At 50.5% G+C, this 4,562-nt stretch overlaps 1 protein-coding gene across 2 annotated transcripts in view; it reads left to right on the top strand.

Moving 5' to 3' along the window:
• Window positions 1-503: 503 nt before the first annotated feature.
• The window catches only part of CUNH6orf203 (chromosome unknown C6orf203 homolog), a 21,095-nt gene continuing 17,036 nt past the window's right edge, over window positions 504-4,562 (top strand). The window contains exon 1 of one of the 2 annotated variants that reach the window (XM_003781574.2): window positions 504-554. The gene's annotated coding sequence lies outside the window, so the exon portion shown is untranslated. Of the gene's footprint in view, window positions 555-649; window positions 871-4,562 lie in introns of those variants that run through there. The other variant, XM_023512821.1, reaches the window with a different exon arrangement.

A 4,562-nucleotide genomic window follows, 5' to 3' on the forward strand; every position in this document is an offset into this window, starting at 1 on the left:
AATAGGGGACAGACAGGTGAAGGAGATTTAGGAGGAAACTGGCTCACACATAAGTTACTTTGAAAAGATGTTTTCACCGTTCCCTGTACTGTTAAGTCCTAGCATGTGCTCATGTTTTTCTAGAGACAACGTCTCTAACTTTCAAAGGTGTTCAGAGGAGGTCCTGACCCCCAGAGTAGGGATCACTGCCTTAAGATAAGCTATCGTGGCTGGGCGGGACGGCTCACGCCCGAAATCCCTGCACTTTGAGGGCAGAGGCGGGAAGATCGCTCGAGGCCACGAGGGGGCGAAAAGCAGCTGTCCTCTGCCTCGTGGAACCGCGCCTCGCCGGCTCCTGGCTGGCCCGGGACTGTGCTCCTGGCGCCCTCCCGCGCAGTCCTCCGAGGTATGGTCCCAGCAGAGGTCGCTGCTTCGCCACTGCCGCCGCGCCCGCGCCCCTCCCGGCCCGCTCTCGCCGAGCGGGCGCCGGCGGAAGGGGAGGGGCCGGGGCGGGGCGACCGGGGGTACTACACTCGGCGAGACCACGGGGAGGGACGAGTGGCCCTGACGTGCAGGTGAGTGCGCCCCTGCTGGCGCGCAGTGCCGCGCCCCGCTCTGTTACGGCACCCCGCGCGCTTGTGACACTGCAGCGGCGAGCCCCTCGGCCCGCCTACGGTCCTGCCTGGTCTCCGCGTGAGTCCCCGGGTTCTGCCGAGCCTTGCCAGCCTTGCTTGGGACGCCCCCTAGGCGAGGGGTCGCGCAGGGGCTGTGGGAACTGGATGGGCAAAGCTGTCTATCCCTGGGCCCAGTCATTCCTGCTGGCTCCCAACGCAGAGCCGGAGCCCAGAAACGGAGTTGTCGGGTTTCCTTTGACCTTGGGAAGCCGAGAAGGTACACAGCCCGCAGCGGTCGGAAGGGAGCGAGGGGAACTCGACTCTTGTCTCATCCGGCAGCCTTCGAGGTCCCCGAAGGGAGGGGGTTTTAGCAGCAGTAGACTGCAAAGCATTTAAACGACGCTCTCCATCTAACAGAGCAGTGAACAGGCTCAGGAACGGGGAGTGATTCCTAGCATCAAGCAGGTCAAGGACTGTATCGCCTCTGTATCCCAGGCATTGCTTTTTTTTTTACAGTCCTTGGTTGTTTGTATATCTACTGAAGATATCCCCAGAATCCGTGGGCTGCTTGTCATACTCACCCCCCTAGTCATGTCCACACTGTTGGCTAGAGAAATCTCTTAAATTGCACTCTTATCACTTTACTACTTAAGGTCTTTGTTTGGTTCCTATGTTGTCTGGGTCAGGTCCACACTTTGAGGTTCAAGGGCCTTGGAGATCTAGCCCTTTGCCATCTTTGTGTGTTCTTTTTGCAGTTTATTCTACCACAGATTCAGACCACCATCACCTACCAGCATGGTTGCTACTAAGTCTGTTAGTAGACTCTGTTCTCCACAGAGCAGCAAGGATGGATTTATTTTTCTTTTTTCTTTTTTGAAGACAGTCTTGTCTTTGATAGACTGCCGTGACATCACAGCTCACAGCAACCTCAGACTCTGGGCTTAAGTGATTCTCTTGTCTCAGCCTCCCAAGTAGCTGGGACTACAGGCACCTGCCACAACACTCCACTTAATTTTCTGTATTTAGTAGAGACAGGGTCTCCCTCTTGCTCAGACTGGTCTAAAACTTTGAGCTCAGGTAATCTCCCATCTTGGCCTCCCAGAGGTGGTTTACAGGTGTGAGCCATCGCAGCTGTGTCTTAACTCTTTACTGCACAAGTCTGAAATTTGGAAGAAGGTCAGGAAAGGGGGTATATACATCAGGGGGTAGTTGGCCTATAGGTGGTACTTAAAGCCATAAAAATGTTTGGTGTCATGATATGCATTTGTAAAAACTAACTAGTACATGTAAACCTGAGTTGGATGAAGTGAATGTAGGAAGGACAGCACCAAGGGCTGAGCCTGGGGGCCCTCAGCATTAAGGTATCTGAGAGAAGAGAAGGAAGCATCAGAGAAGTCCTGAGAAGAAGTAGCACTGGGGAGGTGGGAAGAAAACGAAGTGTCCTGGAAGCTGACGAAAAGGAGGGAAGTGATCAGTTTTCTCAAGTGCTCCTGAGAAGTTAAATAAGATGAGTGCTACCAAATGATCTTTTGGATTTAGGAAATCAAAGGAGAGGAATTGAGAGAGCACAGGCAACCCTTAAAGTGTTGTAAACAGGGGTAAGAAAAGAGTAATAGGGCTGCTCACGCCTGTAATCTTAGCACTCTGGGAAGCCGAGACTAGATTACTTGAACTCAGGAGCTCAAGACTAGCCTGAGCCCCATCTCTAGAAGCAACCAGGCATTGATTGTGGCAGGCACCTGTAGTTGGAGCTACTTGAGAGGCTGAGGGAAGAGAATCACTTGAGCCCAAGAGTTTGAGGTTGCTGTGAGCTATCACGCCCGCTCTGTACTCTACCAAGGGTGACGAAGTGAGACCCTGTCTCAAAAAAAAAAAAGAAATGAAAAGAGGTAGTGGCTCGGCACCTATAGCTCAACCGGCTAAGGCGCCAGCCACGTACACCTAAGGTGGCGGGTTCGAATCCCCAGCCCGGACCCGCCAAGCAACAATGACGGCTGCAGCCAAAAAATGGCCGGGCGTTGTGGCGGGCGCCTGTGGTCCCAGTTACTTGGGAGGCCGAGGCAGAAGACTCGCTTGAGCCCAGGAGTTGGAGGTTGCTGTGAGCTGTAATGCCAGAGCACTCTACCCAGGGGGACAGCTTGAGGCTCTGTCTCAAAAAAAAAAAAAAAAAAAAAAGAAAAGAGGTAGTAGCTAGGTGTCCTCAAACTGCGGCCCACCTAGGACATTTATCCGGCCTACCAGGTGTTTTTGCTGCTGCTGCCTGTCCTGCTTAGCAGCCCACTGGTCCCAGGCCCGCAGTCAGACCTTCCAATGGTCTAAGGAACAGTGAACTGGCCCCCTGTTTAAAAAGTTTGAGGACCTTGAGCTAGAGGGTAGTGGGGTTAAGAGAATGATTGTTTATTTGCTTGCTTTTGGATGACAGAAAAATAATAGCATGCTGATAATAATGGTCTATTAGAAAGCAAAAAATTGCTGTTGTAACTTGCTGTTTCCCCATACATAGCTTGGATTCAGGTCATGTTTGGGTTTTTTGGGTTTTTTTGGAGGCAGTCTCACTTTGTCACCCTTAGAGTGCTATAGTGTTATAGCTCACAGCAACCTCAAACCATTTATTTATTTATTTATTTATTTATTTATTTATTTTGAGACAGTCCTCACTTTGTCACCCTCAGTAGAGTGCCATGGCTTTACAGCTCACAGCAACCTTAAACTCTTGAGATTAAAGTGATTCTCTTGCCTCAGCCTCCCAAGTAGCTGGGACTGCAGGAACCTGCCACAAGGCCTGATTACTTTTTGTTGCCATTGTCATTGTTGTTTAGCTGGCTGGGGCTGGGTTCAAACCTGCCAGCCTTGGTGTATGTGGCTGGTGCCATAACCACTGTGTCAAGTCATGTAACCTCAAACTCTTGGGCTTAAGTGATTCTCTTGCCTCAGCCCCCCAAGTAGCTGGGACTACATGCACTTGCAACAGTGCCTGCCTATTTTTAGAGATGAGGTCTCGTTCTTGCTGAGGCTGGTCTCAAACTCCTGAGCTCAGGCAGTCCACCACCTCGGCCTCCCAGAGTGCTTGGATTGCAGGCGGTAGCCACGACACCTGGCCTATTTGTTGTATTTAATTGTAAGCATGATTTCAAATAGTTGTTTTCCCCTGCTAAAGGTTTCCTAATGTAGGTAAATACAACTCTGCCAGGTTGTATCTATGTTGTAGAGAGCAGCATCATACCAGGTATTCTTCCGGGGGACAATGGTGTGAAATATAGCTAGAACTTCCGGATGGAGAACGTAGGCACCCAGGGACTGATAGATACCTACAGTTTCTTCTCTCCCTCCCTCAGGGTGACTCCTCTGAGGGTTTCTTCTAATTTGATCTCATGGTTCTTGCCACTCCTTTCCCTGAAATTCTGTTCTCTCTGGTATTGCAGTAGGTGAACGTTAGCTTTTGTTCAAAAAAAAAAAAAAGAGAGAAAATAAATGTCCTAGTATAGCTGAAAGAGCACTGACATTGGAATCAAGAGACTGCCAGGCAGTCATGTAGAGTGGTAACAAATCTGAACTTTAGAGCTAGGTTTTCTGGGTTCAAATCACTTAGTATCTATGTGAGCCTGTGACTAAGATGGGATTGTTAGAAGGAGGTAAGTAAGTTACCATATTTTGCTGTGTAAAATGCACTCCCATGTGTACTGTGTATATTTATGTCTTGACCCAAAACTTACAGGAAAATGCCCCTTGAGAAAGTGGCCAGCTCTTGGCTAGGAGAAACACATCTGGATAGGGCTAATGCTCCCCTATAAACACTGAGCCCACTCTGTGAAGGTTGCCTCTCTCCCAGGAGCCCTTCCCTACCTGCCATGCTGGAAGCGTTGGCCAAGATGGTCACATCTGGGCTCGGCACCTGTGGCTCAAGTGGCTAAGGCGCCAGCCACATACACCTAAGGTGGTGGGTTCGAATCCAGCCCAGGCCCGCCAAAC

Source organism: Otolemur garnettii, unplaced genomic scaffold, assembly GCF_000181295.1.
Source record: "Otolemur garnettii isolate 467f Iridium unplaced genomic scaffold, OtoGar3 scaffold00002, whole genome shotgun sequence".
In the NCBI taxonomy this organism is placed as follows: domain Eukaryota; kingdom Metazoa; phylum Chordata; class Mammalia; order Primates; family Galagidae; genus Otolemur; species Otolemur garnettii.